The sequence below is a fragment of the Schistocerca americana genome, chromosome 1 (assembly GCF_021461395.2).
Source record: "Schistocerca americana isolate TAMUIC-IGC-003095 chromosome 1, iqSchAmer2.1, whole genome shotgun sequence".
In the NCBI taxonomy this organism is placed as follows: domain Eukaryota; kingdom Metazoa; phylum Arthropoda; class Insecta; order Orthoptera; family Acrididae; genus Schistocerca; species Schistocerca americana.
Window position 1 is genome coordinate 838634018 of NC_060119.1, and position 16021 is coordinate 838650038.

Consider the following 16021-nt stretch of genomic DNA (forward strand, 5'->3'; position numbering starts at 1 on the left):
CCGTCACGTGTGCCATCATATACGTCGGTCCTGCTGCTCCCATCCCTTATGACTTCCTTTCCCATATTGACCGCACCTCCTCCAGCTGCGTGATTGCCACAGACCTTAACATCCACAGCCGCCATCCTGCACCCTCCGGCGGTGGCATCAGTTATTTTCCACCCTCCAAGGCCCCTTGTCTCCCTCTTTCAGCATACTCGTTCCAAAAGTAACACCACCCCCAAAGTCGTCATCGCTTCTACCAAACTCCTTGGACATATCACAACGGAAATCCTACATCCCACTGGCAGTGACCATCTTGCAGTCCTTCTCACCGTCTCCTTTGCCCGCGCACCTACCGCCACCTCAAGGAATGCCCTCTCTCCATCCTGTACAACTCCATCCTCCTCACTGGCTTTTACCCTGACCTGTGGAAGATTTCCTGCATCCTGCTGTTCTTTAAAGCCAACAAATCCTCTTCTGACACCTCCTCCTATAGCGCAAATGCCTCACTTCTGTGGTCAATAAGGTCTTTCAGTCTCCATCGTCTCCTGCCGTATCCATCACCACCTAACTCAACACCTCCTCCTCCCTCCTACCCAGTGTGATTTCTGGCCTTCCTTCCCTGCTGACCACCACCTCCACAAACTAACCTATTTCCTCTCCTTCCAACTTAATTCCCATTGCTCTGCTATTTTTTCCCCTGAACATCCAGAGCACGTTTGACTGTATATTGCATTGCAGGCTCCTTTTCAAGCTCCAGACCCATGTCCTTGCTATTAACTTCATCCGTCTCATTGCCTCTTCCCTCTCCCACCGTCCTTACTATGTCACCATCCATAATACAATTCCTGTACCTTCTACCCTGCTGCAATTGTGTCCCAGGGCTCCATCTTTTCTCCTCTCCTTCATCTCCTGTAGACTGCTGATATGCCCAAACCACCACCACCCATCCATCTATTTCCATCTGATAACACCGTCTCCCAAGCCCTCTATCCTCCCACAGTCCCAGGGTTCCCTCCAAACCCACCTATACCAATTTACCACTTGGCTCCTTCAGATCAATCCTTTAAAAACCCAGGCACTCATAATAGGACATACCACCCTATCCTTCTGGCTCCATGACTTACACCTTACCATCTATGACCATCGTCTCCAGCTTATTCCCACCTTGAAATACCTTGGCCTCACCCTTGACCGTCATCTTACCTTTACTGCCTGTATCCCCATCAGTTATTTTCCACCCTGTGAGGCACCTTGTCCCCTACCCTCAGCATACCCTTCCCAAAAGTAACATCACCCCCGCAATTTTACCAAGCACTTGTCAAACCCATGCCATGGAGAATCGCTGTAAAGCAGTACAGGCAACGTTTTGTGACAGGTCTGACGCCAGAATACAATTCTGGTGAAGACACAAGTGTTTCAGAACAAGCTATTCAGCGCACATTGTTGAACACGAGGCTCCGCAGCAAACAACCCGCCAAGTGGCCCCATGTTGACCCAACGACGTCGCCAGTTATAATTACAGCGGGTGCGGGAGTATTGAGATTAGGCCGTGGATCAATGAAAACTTGGCAACAAGTCGAATGAATCACGACTGGTGTCACACCAGTTCGAGCCAGTTCGAGGGTCGTGTCTGGATATGCCATCATTAGGGGGAACGGCTGCTCGAAACAAGCACTATGCCAGGGATATTGGCGAGTGGAGCAATATTTTGCTATGAAGGACATTCACTTTTCTATGGGACTTGTGGTAATAATCGAAGGGTCCACGACAGCCATGGACTGCGTGAACATTATTGCGGACCAGCAGCTACCCGTCATGTTCCCTGACAGCGTTGGCATCTTCCAGCAGGATAACTGTTCGTGTTACAAGACCAGAATAGTGCAACATTTATTTGAGGAGCATCATACTGAACTCTCTTTCTTGTTTTGGCCACCAAATTCTCTTGATCTCAGATCGATGGAATACATTTCCTCGACTACAAGCCACCTGCTCGTTATTTGAAGGAATTATGTGACCTGCGCTTAAGCATCTGGTGCCCCATACCACCAGATATTCACCAAAGATTTGTCAAAACCATACCATAAAGAATTGGTGCGGTATTGCGTTCCAGAGGTGGACCAACGTGCTATTTAGCAGGTGCTTTGACTCATCAGTAACCTGTGCCGTTAGTATTCAGGCGCACTGGTGGCCGGTTACCACTGAAATTATGCCATTTCTTTTAGAATGCGAGCCGGAAATTTCACTAAAATAACATTTTCCTTCGGGAGAATGCTAGTATGCAGATAAAACGTATTCTGTAGCTTTCTCTCTGCGCTGTCTAGAAACTACAGTCGAGTGCTGAAATGATGGTCAGTCGCACTATGATAGAGAAGGGACTCACCTATCTGTTTTTCACTGTGGGTGCTCTAAATTGACCTTCTGCTTTCCACCACTATGAGTGCCACATTGCGCACAGCACCAGATCCGTATTTTTATTTGTAATTGTGTGTAACGTATTATGCAGGTATAGAGTATTGGCGATATTAAGGAAGCAATTGTAACGGCGCCGTGTCGTCTGGTAAAAAAATGGCTCTGAGCACTATGGGACTTAACTTCTAAGGTCATCAGTCCCCTAGAACTTAGAACTACCTAAACCTAACTAATCTAAGGACAGCACACACATCCATGCCCGAGGCAGGATTCGAACCTGCGACCGTAGCGGCCGCGCAGTTCCAGACTGTAGCGCCTAGAACTGCTCGGCCACCCCGGCCGGCTCGTCTGGTAAAGAGCATTAACTGGCAATTTGTTGTTTAGGGTTCGATTGCCACTGCTATCAACTTTTTGTGTTTCATTTTATTTTACTACCTGCTATGTTAAACTATTAATTATAATATTTAAATACATTTGAACAGATCAGTTTATGTACATAAAATTAATTTATTCAAGTTAGCTATGACTACTACACTTGTAATTCTAAAGGATATCATGATAGAGAAATTTGGGCTGTACTACCACAGATTGTATTACAAGAAAAACATTCAAGCTGCCTTCATATATTGTAACACATTGTAGAACACTGATACAATCCTGGACGAGCCACCACAGTTCAGACGTAAAGCGACCATAGCGTTAATGCTTTCGTGCACAAATGCTCATATAATATTAAAACAATTCTGATTCAATATGCATCGTAACTTGCAGACTATTATGATAGAGAAATTTGAGCTGTACTACCACAGATTGTGTTACAAGAAAAACATTCAATCTGCCTTCATATATTGTATCACACTCGGCGGTAACAATTTTCACTGATAATTGCATTTAAATAGTTAATGGCATTATTAAAGTCATACAGAGAATGTGTTGTACGACATTATTGGCTGAGAGAGATCAAGAGGTAGGTTCAGCTGCATAGTCTGAAACGGTTCTTTCCTCCAGCCAAAATGGCTCATTTTGGTTTTTGAGAGTTTTCACTATAGTTATTGAATGTAGGTGACTGTAGCGTTAACGGTCTTGCCGCAGTGGTAACACCGGTTCCCGTCAGATCAACGAAGTTAAGCGCTATCGGCTGATCATCCGGTCTGCCGAGCGCTGTTGGCAAGCGGGGTGCCCTCAACCCTTGGGAGGCAAACTGAAGAGTTACTTAATCGAGAAGTAGCGGCTCCGGTCTCTTCAACTGACATACGGCCGAGATAACAGTGTGCTGGCCCCTCCGTATCCGCATCCAGTGACGCCTGTGGGCTGAGGATGACACAGCGGCCAGTCGGCACCGTTGGGCCTTCATGGCCTGTTCGGACGAAGTTTAGTTAGTTTTTAGGTGACTGTAATGGGTGTGTATATAGGGTCACATCATGTTTGTGTTGTATGATAATAAGAACAGGGAGAGGGTGAAATCTCATTCTGGCACACATCCTGCTCATTAGCACCAAGAGAGCACCGAGCCTAATGTCTCAATACGACGAATGGAACCACATGAACAGTGTCACTTCATGAGTCTCTGCAGATATGTTTAAAATGTATCCAGGAACTTTACGCCATCAGCTTTCGTCCCCTTGTCGGCCAAACACTGGTGGTGGATATTTCTCTCACTACCGACGACTCCAGCCGGTAACAACGGAGTCGATCGTCCCGCACAGGAATTCATCAGTGACCTCGGCAGCAGGTGAGTAATGTCGCACAGGTCATGTAGCATAGAAGTGAGTGACTTGGATGGCGTCGAAAGTGATTAGCCCGAATTCGTTGTTAAGAACAAGTAACGATTTAAGTGAGTGATATTGCGTGTTGCGATGTGTTGGGGTAACTGATGATAAGACGCGGTCAGTCCGCAAGCAGTCATTTTTCATCTCCTGCACAAGACTCTCTCCTCAGCAAGACCGGGCCACCTGATCACTTCTGTAGATAATAATCGACGGCTGTTGTTAACTGTTGATTTTAGTTGGCATCTAGAGCATTTTTATGAGCAGTAACGTACTGTTCATATGTCAGTTGAAGGGCAATATTTTAGATGCGCTTCCTAGTGCTGTAACCGGTAGCCAAGGTGAAGGAGGGAGTGGTTAAGCGCCAATGCTAGACCACATCCCCGACTTCCCTGGAAAAGGTGTGGGATACTGTAGCGAAGAAGCTGCGTTGTTAACGAGAAGGTATTAAATAACAGGACCATAGCGATGGTCGGCCTCATCATATCTTAAAGTCCCAATGTGACATCAGCATGAATTTTGTGAATGAACTGGCTGAAATAATAGTTCTCTCTCACGTATTTTTAAACAAAAATGATTAACTCAGAGAAGTCTCAAAAAGAATCTGACCTAGAGATAACGCTACCCGAATCATCTGCCTTCAATATACGTATCCCCTAGATCCTTGGCGAACCTTGTGCATGGATAGGCAGCGCATCTTACAACAGCATCACTAAACAGTGTTAAAAGGTAACTAGATCGTCGCCCAACGTGAATGTCAGCAATCCCAAAAGAGCTGTTATGAGTCTAATACAAGGGCGTACTGAAACGTAATCACTCCCAATTTTTTATTCTGTTCTTAATACCGGTCAAGAGGGAATAATAATAGTGGATGACCAAGAACGAAGTGTTCGTATTTAAAAGGGTGTAAGGCAATGATGTAGCCTTTCGCCTCTACTGTTAAATCTGTACATCGAGGAAGCAATGATGGAAATAAAAGAAAGGTGTAGGAGTAGAATAAAAATTCAAGATGAAAGGATATCAATGATATGACTCGCTGAACACATTGCTGTCCTGAGTGAAAGTGAAGAATTACATGATCTGTTGAAAGGAATGAACAGTATAATGAGTATAGAGTATGGATTGAGAGTAAATAGAAGAAAGTCGAAGGTAATGAGAAGTAGTAGAAATGAGAACAGCTAGAAACTTAACATTAGGATTGATGGTCACGAAGTAGATGCAGTTAAGGAATTCTGCTACCTAGGCAGTAAAATAACCAATGACGGATGGAGCAAGGAGGACATCAAAAGCAGACTAGCAATGGCAAAAAGGACATTCCTGGCCAAGAGAAGTCTACTAATATCAAATATCAGCCATAATTTGAGGACGTAGGTTGCAAGTGCTACTCTAAAAAAAGGAAGAAAAAAATATTAATATTTTTGTACTACAAGTGTCTCCCAACGACATTTGTGCAATCTGATTTGTGGTATTCAGACAAATATTTGCGGAAATTTCAAGGACTACAATATACAACGCATCTCATAGCCTACGGAGGGCGTACAGTGTGTCATCGGACAGTCGTTCTACTGGTGTCAGTTCGTATCTTAGCACCTGAGCGACCACTAGTGAATTTCGGAAGTGTGTTACAGCAACTGAATCCCACAGCCTTCGAGTGGATACGCACTGCATAGTCATTGGCGGTGGAGATGAATGACACAGCACTGCATATACACTGAGCCACCAAAGAAACTGATATAGGAATGCGTCTTCAAATACAGAGATACGTAAACAGGCAAAATGCGGCAGTTTCCATACGCGAAAAGTGTCCGGCGCAGTTGTTAAATCGGTTACTGCTGTTTGCAATGGCAGGTTATCAAGATTTAAATGAGTTCGAACGCGGTGTTATAGTTGACGCACGAGCGATGGGACACAGCGCATCCGAGGTAGTGATGAAGTGGGGATTTTCCCGTAAGACCATTTCACGTGTGTATCATGAATATCAGCAAACGGGTAAAACATCAAATCTCCGACATCACTGCAATCGGAAAAAGATGCTGCAAGAATGGGACCAACGACGACTGAAGATAATCGTTCAACGTGACAGAAGTGCAACCCTTCCACAAATTGCTGCAGATTTTAATGCTGGGCCATCAACAAGAGTCAGCGTGCGAACCATTCAACGAAACATCATCGATTTGGGCTTTCGGGGTTGAAGGCCACTCGGGTACCCTTGATGACTGCACGACCAAAGCTTTACACCTTTCCTGGGCCCATCTACACCTACATTGGACTGTTGATGACTGCAAACATGTTGCCTAGTCGGACGAGTCTCGTTTGAAATTGTATCGAGCGGATGGTCTTTACGGGTTTGGAGACAACCTCATGAATCCATGGACCCTGCATGTCAGCAGGGTACTGTTCAAGCTGGTGGAGTCTCTGTAATAGTGTGAGGCGTGTGCAGTTAGAGTGATCTGGAACCCCTCCATATATCTAGGTATGACTCTCATAGGTGACAGGTACGTAAGCATCCTGTCTGATCACCTGCATCCAGTCATGTCCAATTTGCGTTCCGACGGACTTGAAAAGTTCCAGCAGGATAATGCGACACCCCACACGTCCAGAATTGCTGCAGACTGATTCCAGGAACAGTCTTCTCTTTAAACACATCCGCTGGCCACCAAACTTCCCAGACATGAACATCATTGAGCATATCTGGGATGCTTTGCAACGTGGTGTTCAGAAGAAATCTCCACCCCCTCCTACTCTTACGGATTTGTGGACAGCCCTGCAGGATTCATGGTGTCAGTCCCCTCCAGCACTACTTCAGACGTAAGTCGAGTCCATGCCACGTCGCGCTGCGGCACTTCTGCGTACTCGCGGGGCCCCTACACGATATTTTCCCGGGTTCGATTCCCGGCGAGGTCAGGGATTTTCTCTGCCTTGTGATAACTGAGTGTTGTGTGATGTCCTTAGGTTAGTTAGGTTTAAGTAGTTCTAAGTTCTAGGGGACTGATGAGCATAGATGTTAAGTCCCATAGTACTCAGAGCATTTGAACAGCCTACACGACATTAAGCAGGTGTACCAGTTTCCTTATGTCTTTAGCGTAAAATTTATCTTTTATTTTCTGAAGTAAAGAAAGATCGAGTTAACTGTTTTATAAACAATTAACGTTCGGAACATGAAACATTCATCAATTTTGTAATGTAATATTTCAGTTATATGTACAGTGCAGAAGAAAACACATGGGGTATGCAGTATTTTGCACAATTTATTAGTTTCTGTCAGCGTACTTCTTCTTATCACTTACCTTTGGTACGTTTGAAAACCTATTCCGGAGATTTGTGTGTTAATGGTACATGGGTGTGGATCACCAGTTAGGAACAATGAAAGCATTTGATCCCAAAAAAAGAAAAAAATGCACGCTGGACAATCGCGTGCACGAGATAAGCGTACTGAACGCATAAGTAATTCCATTCGGTGGGTATATAGGATAAAAAATACAATAGAGGCCAGAAGTTAAGCATAATTTCGAAAAGAGGACGTATTGCTTCCTCAAGATGTGAGAAGGATTACTGAAGCAGCTACAGCTTAATCAAATGAGCTTTGGCATACAACAGCACCCGAAAGGTAATGTTAGAAACGCTCTGATAGCTAAGATACACACTTGTAAGAAAATAGCACAACTGGTAACCTTTTCCACAACAAAAGAGCTGATAATAGATTATGTGGCTACACATGCTGCACAGAGACGTGGCGTACTCTCTACGAATGCTTCAAGAGCTTTCTTGTCAGTCGATCCCTTTCCTCAGGGAAAGAGGTGCGGAGGTCTGGAAATGACTGAATGCAATTAGCCTCCCTAATGTATCTCCATGCGACAGGTATCTTAACCTTCCAGAAATTCATCCAGCAGAGCAGCTCGATGCGGGCGGGTTATATCGTTCACAAAGTCTGGACCAGCTGCGCCTTTGATAAGGCGAATATGTGGTAGCAGTACCTATCCCTCCGACCACCAACGAAGATGTACAACTCCGTACGGCCATTCATCATTATGCCAACTCACACCATTACGCCACACTACTAAAAAGATTTCTTCCCACGATGTTCTTGGGGCTATATCGACAACCATGTCTTCTCTGGAGTAATGAGTGCTGAGAATCATTTTCCAAACTGAAATGGGATCCATATATGAAGAACACATTGCTAGATTCATTCATGGTCGAATTTTGTGTTCCCGACTCCACAATACACGAGCATGTATTTGTGCTGGAGTGAGCGGGATGCACAAGGCCATACGTCTGGCAAACAGAATTGCTGTTCTAAACCTCTGATACCCAGATTGCCGGGAAGCAGCGTCTGCGTATTGAGGTCTGCAGCCGGTTGTCTTGCAGATATACTGCGATTTCGGCGGGCAGATATCGGTCCTGCGATTGGGTGATTAATCTTGGTCGACATTGTACTAGCCTACGCCGAACGCCTTCTGTGTCTCGAAACGGTCGCCAAAACCTCGAAATGACACTCTGTAGCATTTCTGAGGACACTGAGTCTTTGATCTCTGCGTCTGGCTTGCATCCCGGTTGCCAAGTACACTTCTGGAAATTGAAATAAGAACACCGTGAATTCATTGTCCCAGGAAGGGGAAACTTTATTGACACATTCCTGGGGTCAGATACATCACATGATCACACTGACAGAACCACAGGCACATAGACACAGGCAACAGAGCATGCACAATGTCGGCACTAGTACAGTGTATATCCACCTTTCGCAGCAATGCAGGTTGCTATTCTCCCATGGAGACGATCGTAGAGATGCTGGATGTAGTCCTGTGGAACGGCCTGCCATGTCATTTCCACCTGGCGCCTCAGTTGGACCAGCGTTCGTGCTGGACGTGCAGACCGCGTGAGACGACGCTTCATCCAGTCCCAAACATGCTCAATGGGGGACAGATCCGGAGATCTTGCTGGCCAGGGTAGTTGACTTACACCTTCTAGAGCACGTTGGGTGGCACGGGATACATGCGGACGTGCATTGTCCTGTTGGAACAGCAAGTTCCCCTGCCGGTCTAGGAATGGTAGAACGATGGGTTCGATGACGGTTTGGATGTACCGTGCACTAATCAGTGTCCCCTCGACGATCACCAGTGGTGTACGGCCAGTGTAGGAGATCGCTCCCCACACCATGATGCCGGGTGTTGGCCCTGTGTGCCTCGGTCGTATGCAGTCCTGATTGTGGCGCTCACCTGCACGGCGCCAAACACGCATACGACCATCATTGGCACCAAGGTAGAAGCGACTCTCATCGCTGAAGACGACACGTCTCCATTCGTCCCTCCATTCACGCCTGTCGCGACACCACTGGAGGCGGGCTGCACGATGTTGGGGCGTGAGCGAAAGACGGCCTAACGGTGTGCGGGACCGTAGCCCAGCTTCATGGAGACGGTTGCGAATGGTCCTCGCCGATACCCCAGGAGCAACAGTGTCCCTAATTTGCTGGGAAGTGGCGGTGCGGTCCCCTACGGCACTGCGTAGGATCCTACGGTCTTGGCGTGCATCCGTGCGTCGCTGCGGTCCGGTCCCAGGTCGACGGGCACGTACACCTTCCGCCGACCACTGGCGACAACATCGATGTACTGTGGAGACGTCACGCCCCACGTGTTGAGCAATTCGGCGGTACGTCCACCCGGCCTCCCGCATGCCCACTATACGCCCTCGCTCAAAGTCCGTCAACTGCACATACGGTTCACGTCCACGCTGTCGCGGCATGCTACCAGTGTTAAAGACTGCGATGGAGCTCTGTATGCCACGGCAAACTGGCTGACACTGACGGCGGCGGTGCACAAATGCTGCGCAGCTAGCACCATTCGACGGCCAACACCGCGGTTCCTGGTGTGTCCGCTGTGCCGTGCGTGTGATCATTGCTTGTACAGCCCTCTCGCAGTGTCCGGAGCAAGTATGGTGGGTCTGACACACCGGTGTCAATGTGTTCTTTTTTCCATTTCCAGGAGTGTATTCCACCCTGCGAAACAAGATCCAAATGGCGTTTTTCTCGCATTACGTTGTCAGCTTCAGCAAGACATTACATCCTGCTGACTATGAACGGAATAAGAAGGCTGAGAGATGATGTCATGCGCTAATTGTGTTCACCTTTCCCTTTCCGCCACAGGAAGCGGATTACTCCTTGCTACACAGAGCGAACGAGAAGCGCTTGTAGGTAAATATTTACAGTGATTTTTTTGCTATCTTAAAGGATATATCCGCCATTTGAAGATACAACAGGTGTTATTCCACAATCTAGATTCGGCCTTAGGCCATTATCAAGTGTTACACGTATTAAGAATCATTAGACTTGTTCTTTTAAATGATATAACCGCCATTCGGCTGTACAACAGGTTTTATTCCACAATCTAAATTTCGGCATTATGACATTATCAAGTGTTACAAGTGTTAAAAATCATTTGACTTGAGTAGAACACAAGTCATCGTCAAATATGTACATTTTGTCAAATGTAAATGCAAGAATATTTGAATAATAGGATAACTGACTGGTAATTAGCATAATTTGTTCACTTGATATGGTTGTGGAACAGAATAGGTAATCAAGCCACAGGTCTAAACTTCGCTACGCTGAGTCAAGCAGCTGCTTAGTCGCAATGTAGCGAAGTTTAAACCTATGATTTGGTTATCTGTTACATTTCACAACCATATGAAGTGAATCAGTCACGTTAATGGCAGTAAATTAGTCTATTACACAAATGTTGTCGCATTTGGTTTTGACATAATTTTTTGTATAGCCGAAGATACACATTTGACGATGAGTATCGATAATCCCTGCCACTTAGAGCCAACTTGGGTTGTCCACAACCCCTGCTCAATGACCCTACCGGGCACCTGATCCTCAGCGTCTTTTTCCCCATCTCTACCCACACTCTCACCGTCACCTGTGTCATCGTATACGTCGGTCTGCTGCTCCCATCCCTTATGACTTCCTTTCCCATATTGACCGCACCTCCTCCAGCTACGTGATTACCACAGTCCTTAACATCCACGGCCGCCATCCTGCGCCCTCCGGCGGTGGCATCAGTTATTTTCCACCCTCCGAGGCCCCTTGTCCCTCTCCTTCAATATACCCATTCCAAAGGTAACACCATCCCCAAAGTCGTCATCGCTCGTTCCAACCTCCTTGGGCATATAACCACTGAAGTCCTACATACCACTGGCAGTGACCACCTTCCATTCCTTTTCACCATCTCCTTTGTTCCTCGCACCTACTTCCACCTCTAGGAATGCCCTTTCTCCTTCCTAACCGCCCTGCCACCCTGTAGAATACCATCCTCTTCACTGGCTTTTACCTGACCTCCTGCATCCTGCTGTTCCTTAAACCCAGCAAACGACCTTACAACGCCTCCTCCTATCGCCCATATGCCTCACCTCCGTGGTCAGAGAGGTCTTTCAGTCCCCATCCTCTCCCGCCGTATCCATCACCACCTAACTCAACACCACTTCCTCCCTCTTACCCAGTGTGATTTCTAGCCTTCCTTCTCTCCTGGCGAGCACTTCCTCAACCTTAAACACCACCTCTCCCTCCAACGTTACTCCCATCACTCTGCTATTTTTGTTTCCCTCGACCTCCAGAACACCTTTAACTGTGTGTGGCATTCCAGGCTGCTTTTCAAGCTCCAGACACATTCCCTTGCCATTAACTTCATCCATCTCATTGCCTGCTTCCCCTCCCTCCGTCCTTCCTATGTCACCATCCATAATACCAATTCCTGTATCTTCTACCCTGCTGCAATTGTGTCCCAGGGCTGCCATTAACTTCATCCATCTCATTGCCTGCTTCCCCTCCCTCCGTCCTTCCTATGTCACCATCCATAATACCAATTCCTGTATCTTCTACCCTGCTGCAATTGTGTCCCAGGGCTCCATCCTTTCTTCTCTCCTTTATCTCCTGGAGACTGCTGAAGTACCCAAACCATCCCCACCCATCCGTCCATCTCCAACTGATGACACCGTCTTCCACGTCCTCTATCCTACCCTTCAACAGTCCCATGTTTCCCTCCAAACCCACCTAGACCAGTCTACCACTTAGTACAACCATTGGCTCCTTTGGATCAGTCCTTCAAAAACGCAGGTACTCATAATGGGACATACGACCTTATCCTTCTGGCTCCATGGTTTCTACTTTACCATCAATGACCATCCTCTCTAACTTACTCCCGCCCTGAAATACCTTGGCATCATCCTTGACCATCACTTCATCTGGACTACCCATCGCCCCATCAGCTATCTTCCACCCTGCTAGCGCCTTGTCCCAACCCTCAGCATACCGGTTCCAAAAGTAACAGCACCCCTGCAAATTTACCAAGCACTTGTCAAACCCATACCATGGAGAATCGCTGTAAAGCAGTACAGGCAACGTTCTGTGGCAGGTCTGATGCCAGAGTACACTGCTGGTGCAAAATAAGTGTTTCAGAACAAGCTAATCAGCGCACATTGTTGAACACGAGGCTCTGCAGCAGGCAAACCGCTATGTGGTCCCATGTTGACCCACCGACGTCGCCAGTTACGATTACAGCGGGTGCGGGAGTATCGAGACTGGTCCATGTATCAATGAAAACTTGTCATCCAGTCGGATGAATCACGACTGGTGTCACAGCAGGTCGATAATCGTGTCCGGATACACCGTCATCAGGGGAAACGGCACAATGCCAGGGAAGGTGGCCAGTGGAAGCACTATTTTGCTATGAGGGTCATTCACTTGAAGTTCTATGGGACTTGCGATAGTAATCGAAGGCTTCATGACAGCCGTGGACTACGTGAACATTACTGCGGACCAGCAGCTACCCGTCATGCTTGAGTCCTCCGTAACAGCGTTCGCATCTTCCAGCAGGATAACTATTCGTGTTACAAGACCAGAATGGTGTTACATTTATTTGAACTAGCTTTCATGTCTTGGTCACCAAATTTACTTGATCTGAAACCTGTGCCATCTGGTGCCACATACCATCAGATACTTACCAAAGATTTGTCAAATCCATGCCATAAGGAATTGGTACTGTATTGCGTTGCAGAGGTGAACCAACGTGCTACTTAGCAGATGCTTTGAGTCATCAGTACTCTTTGTCGTTAGTATCCAGGCGCACTGGGGACCGGTTACTATGTTCTGATGTGATACAGTACACTGTAAACATCGCACTGATATTATGCCATTTTTCTTAGAATGCGAGCCGGAAATTTCGCTAAAATTCCGGTGCATTCTGGTATGCAGATGAAACGGACGAAAATGTGTTTTGCAGCTTCCTCTCTGCGATATCTATAGAGTTCTGGAATGGTGGTCAGTCGCACTATGATCAACTCATAGAATGGATTCACCTCTCAGTTTTTCACTGTGCATGCTCTCATCTGACCTTGTCCCTTCCAGCACTATGAGTGCTTCATTGCGCGCAGCACCAGATCAGTATTTTTCTTTGAAATTGTGTGTAACGTATTGTGCAGACATAGAGTATGGAGGATATTAGTAAGCAGTTGTAACGGCGCCGTGTAGTATGGTGAAGCGCACTAACTGGCTTGCCCCTGCTACCTACCTTTTGTTTTTCATTTTATTTTACTACTTGCAATATTTAACTATTAATTATAAAATTTAAATACATCTAAACAGCTCAGCTTATATACACCAGCTGCGACATAGTCGCGTATATGAACAGTGATCCAATACTGTCTTTGATCATACAGTGTGCCGGGAAGCAAGCCAGACGTAGATCAAAGACTCACTGTCCTTGGAAATGCCACAGAATGTCATTTCGAGGCTTTAGCGACGTTTTAGAGACACAGGAGGTTTCCGGCGTAGGCTAGTACAAAGCCCTAACTACTCGACGAAATCTGAGTATACCTGCAAGACAAATGGATGCAGAGCCTGCAGCTACCCCAATACGCAGATACTGTTTCCCGGCAAGCTGGGTATCAGAGGCTCAGAACAGCAATTCTGTTTGCCACACGTCCGGCCGTGTGCATCCCGCTCACTGCAGCATAAATTGTATTATGGAATCAGGAACAACAAAACTGAACCATGAATAAACCTAGGAATGTCTTCTTCGCATATGAATCCCATTTCAGTTTGAAAATGATTCTCAGCGCTCATTGTCGATAAAACCCCAGTAACATTGTGCGAAGAAACCTTTTTGGTGGTAATGGCGTCATGGTGTGTGGTGGCATAATGTTGAATGGACAGAGATGAGGACTGCTACGACATGTTCGCCTTATGAGAGGCGCATCTCGTCCAGACTTCCTCTTTATGGACGATAACACCCGTCCGCATGGAGCTGCTCTGCTGGATGAATTTCTTGAAGGTGAAGATAGCCGTCCCATGGACCAGAGAGGTCTCCGGATCTGAACCCTATGAGAAATGTTTGAGATACATTAGGGAGGCTAATTGCATTCAGTCAGCCTACACCAAAGACATTTCCAGGCCTCGTCATCTCTCTTCCTGTGGAATGGGATCGACTGCCAAGAATCAAAAACATTTGTCAGTTTATATACATGAAATTGATGTATTCTATTTAGTTACTATTACTATCGTTGTCAAGTCAAAAGACTATACGCCATCACATTGAAGAACACTGATACAATTCTACACGAGCCACCACTGTCCAGACGTAAAGCAAGCAGCCTCTTAATGCTTTCTTACAGAAGTGCTGAAATAATGTTAAAGCAGCTCTGATTCAATATGCATTGCAACCTGTAGACTATCATGATAGAGAAATCTGCACTGTACTACCACAGATTGTATTAGAAGAAAAACATGCAATCTGTCTTCATATATAGTGTGACACTCGACAGTAACAGTTTTTACTGATCATTGCATTTAAATAATTAGTAGCATTATTAAAGTCATACAAAGAAAAAGTTGTACGCCATTATTAGCAGAGAGATATGAAGGGATAGGTGTAGCCGCATAGTCGGAAACGGTCCTCTTCCTCCACCCACAATGGCTCACTGAGGCCTTTGAGAGTTTTAACTATATTTATTGAGTGTAGGTGACTGTAATGGGAGTGTATATAGAACCACGTCATGTTTGTGTTGTATAATGACGAGCACAGAGAGAGAGTGAAATTCAATTCTGGCACACATTCTGCTAATTATCCCCAAAGGGAACACCGAGCTTAATGTATCAATACGACGAACGGAGCCCCATGAACAGTGTCACTTCGTGAGTCTGTGCAGATATGTTTAAAATGTATCCAGGGCAGTATCCAGGAACTTTACGCCATCAGCTTTCGTCCCCTTGTCGGCCAAACACTGGTGGTGGATATTTCTCTCACTACCAACGACTCCAGCCGGTAACAACGGAGTCGATCGTCCCGCACAGGAATTCATCAGTGACCTCGGCAGCAGGTGAGTAATGTCGCACAGGTCATGTAGCATAGAAGTGAGTGACTTGGAAGGAGTCGAAAGTGAATAGCCCGAATTCGTTGTCTTAAAGTCTGAATGAAACCGTATTTGTAATATTCAAGTACATTAAATTCATTACAAATGAAAGTAGTTGTTCTTTTCCTCTAAAGAAAGGCAAAGAAAGAAAAGAGAAAGCAAAAATACGTATTTCACTACAGTTACGTTACAGTGTTGCAGGTGGTGATCAGAAAAATTGTTTCTGTCAAAAGAATGATCACATTTGAGTACTAAAAGCATTATTGAACTTGTAAGCAGGCTGTTTATGTTTTCTTATTAGCAACGTTACGTAGCGCTCTGTATGAAAATCACTGGCTGTGCTGTGTGCAGTCTGTGGCTAGTTTGCATTGTTGTCTGCCATTGTAGTGTTGGGCAGCTGGATGTGAACAGTTGGAAGTGAGCCGCCAGCAGTGGTGGATGTGGGGAGAGAAATGGCG